Source organism: Ailuropoda melanoleuca, chromosome 13 (genome assembly GCF_002007445.2).
Source record: "Ailuropoda melanoleuca isolate Jingjing chromosome 13, ASM200744v2, whole genome shotgun sequence".
NCBI lineage: Eukaryota > Metazoa > Chordata > Mammalia > Carnivora > Ursidae > Ailuropoda > Ailuropoda melanoleuca.
In genome coordinates, this window is record NC_048230.1 from 9,282,727 (window position 1) to 9,295,574 (window position 12,848).

Here is a 12,848-nt window from a genome sequence, read left to right on the forward strand (position 1 = left end):
CTACTATCATTTTTATGTCCCCCACTAACTGGTCAGCTCGCCGTCCCTATTCATCAAGCTTCTGGTCTGCAACTGTGTCAACAGTCCAGAGTTAGGAAACACTGAACTAGACCAGTGGGCAGGGGGTGGATGACTCAGAGTCACTGGGACTGCTGGGTCCAACCATATGGAGAGGGGAGTAAGAAAGGTGGAGTGGCCTCTGTCCCAACTCTCTGGGAAAATTCTGGCAACCTCTCCCCACCTGTCTCATAGCAAACACTACTGAAGGTAAACTTCAGCTTTCACTCGGAATGACTAAGCAAACTCTTCCAACAGTAAATAAAATGACCAATAATGGTACCTGAATCTAGTAGTGCCCAAAAGGTAGAAACAAAGGTAGACAGATGTGAGAGAAACTGAAAGACTAAGAATTTTCCACTGTGGACTGGGCCAGTCCCAGCACCTGCAGCTGCTCCCCGCCACCTCCAGCCCACTGTACAAAATGTTAGCCCCTAACTCTCCCTCTTCGCCCCTCTGAAAAACCCAAAATGCAACAACGGCTGCTAATTTACAAAAACAATTCCAAAACAATTCCTCTCTCTTCCTAGAACCATCCTTGACTGCAGATTCCTCCAACCAGCTGAACTTCAGCTGACCCACTCCTGCTTAAAGCAAGCCCTAGAAAACACTCTGCTCTCTTTTTCCAAACTAGAATGCTCCTTTTGTCCAGCATTTTCGAATAAAGGCTTATGCTCCGGTGAATTTTCTTCCACACCATGTAAAATAATAATTTAGCATGGTCAAGAGGAAGTATTATTAATTCGTTGTGGCCCCACTGACTCAAGACCTACAGAAAGGGTGGAAGCAGAAAGAGGCTGAGAATCGGTTATTTCTCAAGCAGATGTCTTAATCATTATTAAAGTTTAAAAAAAAAAAAAAGGTAAGATTCACAGAAAATCCTGGAGAGACAACACATTTTCCTATGTATTTTGGCATCAAATATATTGATTCCTGTGCCATAAGTCTGTATGCATGTGAGACTGGAAAGATTTTCCATAGCAAATGAAAAGAATAAAACATGAAGAGGATGAGATGGGAGAGGATGATGCTACATTTACTTAAGAAACGCTTTTTTTTTTTTTTTGCAAGTCTTTTAACATAATCCAGCAGTTGCAAATAAACAATGGTGCTGATTACTAACCAATTACATTTAACCACTCAGAGGCCAGCAGAGACTCCAGTTGGCCTACCTTCCAGTAAGTTTCAGGAAGACTAGGCAGCATTTCTTTAAAGAGGATCAAGGCAGTTAAAATGTCTTCAGGAATCAGACTGGCTCCTGGTAGTTCAAACGGGGGTGAGCGTCCCCTACTTTTAGAACTGGCCTTAACATTTGCTGCAACATAGACGGCACTGGAGGAGATAATGCTAAGTGAAATAAGTCAAGCAGAGAAAGACAATTATCATATGATTTCTCTCCTCTATGGAACATAAGAACTAGGAAGATAGGTAGGGGAAGAAAGGGATAAAGAAAGGGGGGGTAATCAGAAGGGGGAATGAAGCATGAGAGACTATGGACTCTGAGAAACAAACTGAGGGCTTCAGAGGGGAGGGGAGTGGGGGAATGGGATAGACTGGTGATGGGTAGTAAGGAGGGCACGTATTGCATGGTGCACTGGGTGTTATACGCAACTAATTAATCATCGAACTTTGCATCAGAAACCAGGGATGTACTGTATGGTGACTAACATAATATAATAAAAAAACATTAAAATAAAAAAAATTTAAAAAAAAAAAGAACTAGCCTGGCAGAAACAAACGGCTGTCCCAGGGGGCCCTGACCACTACACAACCCAGAGACAATGAAATCATTTCTTGCTACGAAATTCCAGAAAAGTCCTGAGCACGTTAAACTGGGAGATGGAGGCCTGACCTGCAGCACGGGAGAGGGCCAGCTTTAAAAAGTCAAGTAACACTTGCTCAACAAAATTTTTTTAGAAGTTCAAAAGCAGCACGAGGGGTGGCTGCTGAAAAAGGCTGCTGAGGTAGCAAGACGGTTTTGCTTATCTTTTTATAGGCGAGGACAATGGAGAAATTACCAGACCAAGGTCACTTTCCACTTAAAAAAAAAAATTAAAAAGTTGGAAGCCTTAACAAGAGATAAAAACCTGCATAAGTCATGACTTCGTGAAATCGACAGCCTGGTGAGAATCTCCCCAAGAATCCTGCAGGAAATGAAGTGCGGATTAGAGTAATTAAATGTAAAGTCTCCTTGAGAGCAACTTCTTGTTCCTGAAGACTAGAGCCATTTCTGTGAAACGTATCACAGAGAAATTGTGAAGAGGATTTGCCAGGCATCACAGCTTTTCCACGCTCACATCAGGTCTGCGAACACTATGATCTAAAAAGAACAGGGCAGTGATTTGGGGAGGGAATTCCATAATACACCTTATCAGGGAAAAGCACTCTATTCTCCAGTCTTTGCAAAAGTTCACGTGCTCATGTAAGTGTAATTTACTTAGGGGTTTCAAAAATTACACACATTGCCTCAAAAGAGATGGAGAGGAAAAAATATAATCACGGGGTAAAGGCCACTGTCTCTTCTGAATGCTTAAATAGCCAATTATGTGTCTTAATACATTAATTCTATAGAGAGAAAGAAGACTATTACAGGAAAGTTGAATAAGACATCTTAAAAAATGTACCCTGGGGCCTAAGTCCATTCAACTGACAGTAAAATCACCCCCTCAAAAAGGCAGTTTTACACAACATCTAGTATTTTAATTTCCCAGCTGCCAAGAGAAATATATAAGGAGCAGAAATTAAACTAATTATGTCAGCAGCGCACTGAACAAAACTTTAATTGTATTACACACTAGACATTCGCTGAACAATACAAAGGCCCTTAAGGGTAGGAACTTCTTTAGAATATAAATGATCCCCAATGAAATGACAAAAATTAGTCTGTTTGGGCAATAAACAGATTCATGGTTTAGATATAAAATTTCAACCAACATCATAATTCAATATAAAAAATATCTAGTATAAAAAACCAAATCTCTAAAATGGCTTTAAATCATTCTCTGATTTACATATGCCGTATCATTACTAGGTCCTTTAAGCCAGCATTGTACTAATCAGCTTTTTAAACATCCTGCCCACAAAAGGGCCTATTCATTTAGCTGGGAGACAGGTGTTAGCAACCAGCAACCTCTTTTAGCCTGGAGTTTCAGGGGCCTGGCCTGAGATAATTGTGGCATGATTGGCAAGTCGAAAGGAAGGGCACTCTGAGAGACAGGAAGAGAGGAGAGAGGGAAAGAGAAACAAAAGAGACCAAAAGAAAGAAAGGAAGATGAGGAAAGAAATGGATGTCAGCTGCTACTTCCGGGGGCCACCCTTCGAGTCTCCTGGCCTGATGGGAGTGTCCAGGCTACCACCCGGATAGGCTAGACACGCATGGCTGAACTCGGAGGTTATTAATTCATTCCTGCGGACAGTGACTCTGGATATACGCCTACAGTCCACTCATTCTAAAAACATTTTTGAGTGTCCTAGGACTCTCTCATCCCCTATCATCCAGTTCCTAAGTTCAGTCCTCACTCTGATAGACTCTGAAAGAGCGGATGGAGTAGATACTCCTGGAAAGAGTTACAGAGAAAGCCAGATTTAGAAAGACATCTTCAGCCTTCGGAAAAAAAATCCTAGCAGAAAGTAGGAGAAATGAACATTCATGGAGTTGCCTGCAATGCACAAAGGATGTATTTTCTCTTTTAATCCACCTAAAAATGCCACCCGGTATTTTCATCTTGGGGTGAAGAAAATGAAGCTGACAGAGACTAAGGGAAGGGGTGTGAAGGAGCATGGCCAGGAGGCATGAGAGCTGGGATTCAAAACCGGCTTTGTCGATTTCAAACTAAACTGTTAGGCTTTTCCCAAGTTTAATTCCCTAACATACTGAGTGCCGGATTCTGTTTGAACTTGGACGGTTCTGTACTTCAGCACTTTTTCTTCCTTCGGTGAACTCAGCAAGGACCTGTGACTAACTTGTATTGACTATTAAGCCTCCATTATTTTCCATAAGCGCTTCAGCTATGAAGCAGTAAAACATCTGGCAAGTTGGCTTTATTTTTTTCATCCTACGTGCGGAGAATTCCCAGGCACCCCTCCTACCCAACACGGATCATAACTAGATTTGACTACCGATTCCAACCTCCAGTTGTTTCCACAGTATCATTCATTTGTCCACTCAGGAAATAAAGGAAGCTACTTCCCACATGACTCCTGATAGATAATACAGCAGAGGGGGGCCTCTCTGTAAAGTAATTTACATAAAAGTTATAAAAGCTCTTTGTTATCTGTCATGACTAGGAAATGGGCTATTCTAGCAAATCAAACATCCTGGATAACATAATGATGCTTTTAAAGGGACAGCCATTTATAAAGAATTTCAAAGCCATGCAGCAGTGGTTCCCCAACCCGGCCTTGTGTCAGAATCACTTGGGGAGCTTTTTGAAAACAGAGGCCACAGTGGTTTTTAAGATGTAGATTCTTGGTCATCACTTTTCCACTCAATCAAATCCCCAGGAGGTGGGGCTGGGAAATCTGTACTTTTAAAGAACCCCTGAGTGACTCAGCTGCGAACTGCAGCTTTCAAGGAACGGCTGGCTTTTGGGAACTCCTTGCAGTAAAAAACACTAAAAAGGTCAAAAGCTGCACTGAATACAATGTGACCTTCTTTTGCTGATTCAGGAAGACTTCAGGATCTCCCAACAGCTCTAGGGGCATCATCCACTACTGGTCACCAGTCACCGTACTGGCATAACCAGAAAGGAAAGGTTAAGATTTCGAACTGGTACAAAGCTGGAAAAACCAGCTTTGGTTTTTCTATCAGATTCAAAGCGCTGCTTTTCCCCCAGAGGAAACATAAGATCTTATGCTTGCTTTCAAAAAGGAAAATGTTTAAAATCATGCAGTAGGATTCTCTCAGCCAACTCTATGGTTACAATTCAGAATGTTAACAGGCCCAAATGCATCAAAAGTGTGGAACACTCAAAGGGCAGAAGAGAAAGCAAAGAAACTTCGTGACCATCTTAATTAAGAGAAAGGAAGATAACGGGTTTAAACTAAGAATGGCATTATAGGATTAGATAAAACCACTGTCCTGACCACGGCAACTGATAAATCCTGGAAACTGGGAGAGCTGAGGCCTAGGATTCCTTCCTACCTGGGATGGCTTTCATGTGAGACGCAACAGAACATCCTAATAAAAATCCTATTTAAAACTGTTAATATTATAAAGTCACAACACAAGAAAATGACCAAACCATTTCCCTATTGAAGGAAGGGGAGTTCACATGTTTGTAATATAAAAAGATTGCCCTTGTGTGTCAGCTGTACTCCAACAGAAAAAAAAAAAAAAAAAATAGGCCAAAAAAATAGATTGTCCTTACAATTGCCAAAATCTTTCTTACCTAAACACAAGCAACCATTACCAGTAACCGGTAACCAAACAAAAATAATAACCAGTAATCATTACCAAACAATAATAACAATGAAGCAGCTAGTCCCTTGGTCCTTTGAGACTTCACCAATAGCAATTTAAACCATGTATTCTCATTAAACTCTAAGTTATGACTTAGTTCTGTATTGCAGGGGTGATGAGATTCCAACGTGCAGAGGTTAAAACTTTCATCCCAAAACATAAACACTATGGCCAGTACAAGTTTGATATAAAAGTCTCTAATCTACAATTAAAACAATAGCAGTGTTGAAGGTTATATTATAAGAATAAAAAATCAAGGTGGAATCAGTCCCCCTAACACTCCTTAAGGTTTCTCTAGGTGTTTCCAGGAAGTCCTAGGCACAGTACTCGTACAGATGGGTGTGGCTATATTAAACATCACAGTGAACATGTCATTAGGGAAGAAATTGTGCCTTTTTTTGTTATTGTTGCTGTTCTGTCTTTTTAAATGCTGGTAACTGAAAATGCTTTTTCCACTGCTATCTTAAGAGGCCTTAAAGATGCATTCCTGTTAGATGGCGCTAAGCAGTTATGTCAACCAGCTTGACCACGAGAAAGATTAAAAACAAATTAATTTCTAATCGGAGAACAGCTCTTTTTCTGTGCATATTATTTTTAGCAGTTGGTTAAATTAAGTCAATTTGGAGGATTTAAAGCCCTTGATCCCAATGTAAACAGGCAGAATAACAGCTGTCTACCTGATCAATTTGAAAGTTTTTAGTGGGCTGATCTTTGTAACAAGATATAGACGTTAAAGTGTGTGTGTGTACTAGAGTACATGGAAATTTTCTTCAAGCACAATCAAGTTATTATATAGCCCTGCCACATCAAGCTGCAATTGTTGTGCACAATTTCCAAACTTAAATGACACCTCTAAATAAACTGTAGCTTATGAATTGTACTTTGAAGTCCAGAATTATTAAGAAATATGCCATAATGTTTTACAAATATCTGCCATCATCTATTTTCTTGAATGTGAAAGAGAATGCAATCAGGAAAAAAGGATAAAGAAGTTGTCCAACCTGAAATCCCCTGACCAGAAAGGAATACTGCAGCTCCCAACCCTGGAACTCTGTATAAGAACACAGCAAAGCACTGTGTCCCCTGCCTAGTCCCATTCCTAGAAAAATGGCTCAATAAATGGACACCTTTGGCCATATTTCAGTAATCTGAACTGTCACTGGGAAAATCACAAGGCTCCCCAGACAGCTGTAGCAACAAGAGTGACAGGAAGTCTTCTCTGCCCTCCAAACCACCTGTAAAAGGGATGAATAAGGAACTTGCTGCTTTCTTAGACGGCCACATGCACCTGTGGATGATTCATTAGGTCACTGTGGCCTTTAGCCAAGGTGCAAAGTGACAGTTGTGGGTAAAGCCCTATTTCCAAGCTAACAATAACTCTTCCCTGAGGTAGACTGGGAGGAGCTTGATACAATCTTCCTTGATTACACAAGCAGTTTTCTCCCGCTAGAACAAATGACAGACCAACAAAAAGGAGAAAATAAGGCTGTTGTTGATATCTTCTGCCAGCTCGAAATCGAGCTCTGAGCAGACAGATGCCTGCCATGCTCTGACTACCCTGGTCTAGACTGACTTTCCTATGCCTGGGCAAATGTCTCAGGGGCAGCCCGCTGCACAGAGGCCCCATTTCCCTTCTCGGTCTTGACCATTGGCGACCTCACACATCACCTCAAACGAACGGAGGGCAAATCCCTAGAGGGGAGAGTGGGCGGAGGGGTGGGGGGATCACATTCCCAAACTTCTCCACCAAGCCTCCGAACTCCAGACGCCTCCTTCCAAGAAGCCTCAAGGGCTCCTCCACTAGGAAGGAAGACAAACTAGTTCCTTTATAGGGGGCACCAGGCCGCCGTGTACCTGACTCAGTTTCCTCTGCCGCAAAGAGGCATCTTGCCCCCAAAAGCCAACTGAACCCGCAGTCCTGGAAGGCTTTTGGAGATACCTGAAGATAGCCGTCTGCGGGTACTGCCCCCACAGGTGAAATGCTTTCTTTGAAGGGACTTTTAATGGGACAGGTGCGAGCTGCCCCGGCTGCGGAGACTTCCAGAGAGGCAGGGAGAGTCCCAGGCCGCGCCCCGCACAGAGGAGGCGCCTCCAAACAGCCCGGCGAGACCCGAGGCCGAGCAGCACTCCCACCCCGACCACCCCCAGGACCCCACCCAGGCCGGGCACCTCGCGTATCCCAGCGCCGCCGCCGCCGCCTCTTCCTCACCTGCCGCGGTCGCCCGCCCGGCGATCCGCACCTGGGAGGGGAGGGGCCGGATCCGGGCCGCGGACGCCTCAGGCAGGGGGGCTCCGGGCTCCGCCGCGGCGGCGTCTCCGGGGCTGAGGGGCACCGGGGGGCGGTCGCGACATCCTCACGGGCGGCCCCAGGAAGTTGGCCCCCCCACCCATCGCCAGCCGCCCAGCCGCTCCCGCCCCTCGCGCGGCTCCGCCCCCGGCGCGGCCCCGCCCCTCTCAGGAGCGCGCCTCCGCTCCCGCGGTGCCCGAGCCACCATAGAGAGCGGCGAGGCGCGCGGCGGGCTAGAGCGTGGTCTCCGCGCGCGCCCCCTGGCGGAGCTGTGGCCGCCGGAGGCGGGGCCGGCCGAACCTGAATGTGAGCCCGGTTCCCGGTGTCAGCGCATCCGCTGTCCCTCGTTGCCTTGGTCACCGGACTTTGCGCGAGAAGCTGGAGCCCAGGTCCGAGGCTCAGCTAGGTGGTGGTCCAGCTTGGTGATCTTGAGCAAGTCCCTTTAACATCCCTGAATTCGTTTCGTTGTAAGAGTTGGCGAGTTGCCTCACTTAATCTCATTGTTCCTCCCAACAATGCTATAAACAGGTGAGGGTTCCCCAGATTACAATGGAGGGAACCCAGGCCCATCAGGGTTCACTAGCTTATTCAAGGTCCCGTAGCCGGAAGGTATTAGAAGCCAGATGTGTAAGACATCAACACCCATGCTTGTCCCGCTCACTCCGTGGCAAGTCGCTCGTCTAGCGTTTCCTGGTCTAAATCCCCAGGGTTAGCTAGTTTTACCTTAGCAGGGTGAGGAAACTGCTCAGAGGAAGGCCTTGGTAGAAAGAAAAGGACTTTGGTCAGGAGCCGACCCTGGACATTCACCAGCTATGTACCTTTCAGCGGGTACTTAGCACCTCTGAACTCCAGCTCGCTCATGGCTGAAACAATTGGTATGGTTAGGGGGCTGGGTGAGGATTAAATGAACAAATATATGTGGAAGTGCTTAGTAAACTGTAGAGCACCAGGGTTGCATGGGGGATCATTAGAAAGGGTGGACGAAGAAAATACCTAGTCATGGAAATAATATACATTCTAATCATTATTCTGACCATGTCGAGTGACAATTTCCTTCTGCTTTTAGGTTCCTATCGAAATCTCCCACAGTTGTTCTGAGCAATTTGTATCTTAAAATAAGGACTATCATGAGAAAAAATGATGTAAAAATACTATCAGTATACGTGTGGCCTGTCACTCCACAAGTGTTTCTAATCGTCACAACCCAGCAAAGTGAGTACTATTATTCCCGTGTTATTAACAAAGATCTGAAGGTTAAGTAATTTACCCAAAGCCACACAGTTTGAAAAAGGCCAAGCTGAAATTTGAAACCAGGTCTTTCCACCCTCAGTAACTCAAGGAAAGACTGGCCTTCTAGAGGCCTCCTGCCCCTCATCTTTTCCTACCTGGCTATTTTGGTAACTTTCCTTGATGGAATTCTGTCTTCTCTGCTCCTCTCCAGGGCTTTATTCCCCCCATGAAGGCATTTATTGTCTCCTGTTTTCCCTTCTCTGGTTCCTTTCCTCTTGAGATGTCAGGACATTGTTCATCCTCTCATTTCTGAAATGGATTTGTCACCTGTGATTAAGGCACACATTCTCCACCTGATCTCTCCTTCTCTTGGTGTTAATTATAGTCATAGAAAGTTAATAGGTCCAGAACAAGGAGGGGGTGAGACCAGAGATGTTTTTGCAAGCTCAGTTTACAAGCCGAGTGCTCAGTTCCAAAGGGAAGCGTGCTCAATCCACTGGCTGGCCCCAATGACTGGAGTCTAGATTCATGACATCCTCTGGAGGTCATTTTTTTTCCTGGGTCCTCTGGTCCATATGACGGCTCAATCATGGGAATGCTGCTAGATAATGTGCATATCACTGAAGCAAGGAGGTCTCAGAGCTGCATTTACCCACACTCCTCCTTTCTCCACCTTTAGCATTATCACCATCGCTATTTTTCATCTTTAGCGTGCCCTCCTACAGAGGCACTCAATAATGTGCCCATTGTGCAAGTAATCTAAAATCCTTTTCGGCAAGCAATAGTATTTAGTAGTAATAAAACACTAATTTGTCTACCAAGTGACATATTTATAGGAGCTGTTTACTTTGACATATTTTTATTATTTTTGCTCATTTGCTAAGTACTTTCCAATACATATTTATGAAGCACATGCCTTTCCCCAAACAGTACTGAAAAAATAAATCACATTATTTCTTTTATTAGTAGCAGCATGGCTTGTAAGCTAGTGCCCTGATTTTTGTTACTTCTGGCACGAGCTGAAAGAATTAATGGTGATTGAGCACCTACTATGTGCCAGAGTTTCTGTGAAAGGCACTTTACATAAATTATCTGTTAAGTTCCCCTGAGACATATAATTTTACCAATAAGGAAAATATAATTCCCCTGCAACATAGATTTTACCAATGAGACGGAGACATTACCTTGTCCAAGTAATTTGGCCAGAAGGCATTTTGAACCCAGATCTTTTCCTTATCCCAAACCCCAAATCATCATTCCATTTCACCAGCCCCTCTTAACTTCTCTGGACCTAATAAATTACATAAAATATAAAGAATTCCTTTCTGAAAGAGGCTGTGTAGATTACCCCAGAATGGAACAGAGATAAACAGACACGAGATGCTAATCCCAATTTTTCTATAAGCGGTAACTCTCTAAGGGAGTTATTCCCTAAGAAATCAGCAGTAGGGTATTTTCCAAAGAGACCGGCCAATACAAGAGTTCTACTCATTCCTGGAGACAGGACTGCTTACGTAGTGTGCAGGGCACAGTGCAAAATACGGGACCCTTGTTCAAAAAGTATGAAGAATCTCGGGATGGCAACAGTAGTGTTAAAGTTAGCACAGGGCTCTGTGCAACCACACTGCTCACGCTACTGTGAAGCTGGCCTGGCCGGGACAGAGGGAAGCTGTCACTAGTGCTCTCAGGCCTCGGAAGCTTCACAATGATATGAGATGAAGTCCCATTATAGGACTGGAAAAGTATTTGGTGCTTTGCATAAGCTATATGACCCTAAAGCAATTCTATCCATCAGGTATTATTTTTTAAAGATTTATTTATTTATTTTATATAGAGAGAAATGGGGGAAGGGCAGGGAGAGAGGGAGAGAGAGAATCTTCAAGCAGTCTCCCCGCTGAGCAGAGAGCACGAAGTAGGGCTCGATCCCATGACCCTGAGATCATGACCTAAGCTGAAATCAAAAGTCAGCCACTTCACTCATTGAGCCATCCAGGCACCTGCATGCAGCAGGCATTACTTTCCCCATTTTACAGTAGATGAAACTAAGGCTTAAAGTGTCTAACTGATTCATCCAAGGACACTCAGCAAGTAAGTATCAGAGCTAAGACTGAGTTAGTTGATATGTAAAAAATCTTGTTCCTTGGGAGGCCTGGGTAGCTCAGTTGGTTAAGCATCTGCCTTTGGCTCAGGTTATGATCCCAGGGGTCCTGTGATCGAGCCCTTCATGGGGCTCCCTACACAGCAGGGAGCCTGCTTCTCCCTTTCCCTCTGCCCGCCCCCNCCCGCCCCCCCCCCCCCGCTTATGTTCTCTCACTCTCAAATAAATTTTAAAAAACTATTTTTAACAATTCTTAAAATCTTGTTCCTTGGCTTTGTATTCTTTTCCACATAGGCCCATTGTCTTCTGGCAAAACCCAGGCCTTAATTAAGGCTGTTACACCCAGAAATTACAGGGGGGCAGAGAAGAGCTAGGGTTCAAAGGCTATTCAAGGAGTCAAACTAGTGCAGCAGCTAAAGTACAGCTGTATAGCTCCAGGACGCACGGACCTTCCATCCACTGGGAGACAGAGCTCTGTGCATGGCCAATGTCATGGCCAGTACCTGGCCTGCCTCTCCAGGATAAACAGGAGACACAATGTGGTCTCTGCCTTGATAAAAGGTAACTACAGGGAACCTACAAAACCTTAATGATAAAATACTGGAAATAGCACACTAAAGTCAGGAACAAGACCAGGACAATGGCCATGGGTGCTTCTATTTGACTTAGTACCTTAAGTTAGTCTAGCCAGTGCAATAAGACAAGAAAAAAAATGAGATAAACACCTTTTTGAGGGTAACCTTTTTTTTTTTAAGATTTTATTTATTGGAGAGAGAAAGAGCAAGCATGAGCAGGGGGAAGGGGTAGAGGGACAGGGAGAAGCAGACCCCCTGCTGAGCAGGGAGCCTGACTCAGGGATTGATCCCAGGACTCTGGGATCATGACCTGAGCCAAAGGCAGATGCCCAACTGACTGAGCCATCCAGGCCCCCCTCAGGGTAACCTTTGATGAATAATATAACTAGCTTTAATTTAAACTCCATGCATCGCAGAGCTTTCTCCAATGCCCTTCCCCAACATACTATGTTGGACAATATTAACTCTACCCAGTACTATTCCATGCTGGAACACAGCAAAAACCTAGCAGGATATGCACATTTCTAAATCCCTTATCTCCTCCTGGCTCACATCTCAGGGACACATAGCCCATTGTGGTTTTTGTTTTTTCCTTGTTTTGACCGTTTTTTAAAAAAAGATTTTATTTGAGAGAGAGAAAAATCATGAGTAGGGAGAAGGGGCAGAGGGAGAGGGAGAAGCAGAATCCCTGCTGACCAGGGAGCCCCATGACTCTGAGATCATGACCTGAGCTGAAGGCTTAACTGACTGAGGCACCCAGGCACCCCAACCATTGTTTTTTTATTCAGATTTATTTCCCCTTAAACCTCCAGTTCACTTTATTTCTTTTTAAGTTTGTTTATTTATTTAAGTGATCTCTACACCCAATGTGGGGTTCCAACCCATGACACCAAGATCAAGACGTGTATACTCTTCTAACTGAGCCAGCCAGGTACCTCTTCAGTTCACTTTAATACCAACGATATCTCCCTTCTCCATGTATGTGTCATGCTCTCATAAATTCCCTAGGGGAAATTGGAAAGAGCTGATAAAGTAGATCTCTGATCCAGCTTTTTATGGTGAGCTAAGCTGAAAAGAGGTCAAGATGTGTAGCCTTCGCTACTATCTGGGCAAAATATAAAAAAGAATTGTATCAAAGCA

At 44.3% G+C, this 12,848-nt stretch overlaps 1 protein-coding gene across 2 annotated transcripts in view; it reads right to left on the minus strand.

Annotated features, from left to right (window-relative positions):
• RFFL (ring finger and FYVE like domain containing E3 ubiquitin protein ligase) overlaps positions 1-7,872 on the minus strand; it is a 67,562-nt gene extending 59,690 nt beyond the window's left edge. The window contains exon 1 of one of the 2 annotated variants that reach the window (XM_034641278.1): positions 7,728-7,872. The gene's annotated coding sequence lies outside the window, so the exon portion shown is untranslated. The remainder of the gene's footprint in view (positions 1-7,727) is intronic. The other variant, XM_034641273.1, reaches the window with a different exon arrangement.
• Positions 7,873-12,848: the final 4,976 nt, after the last annotated feature.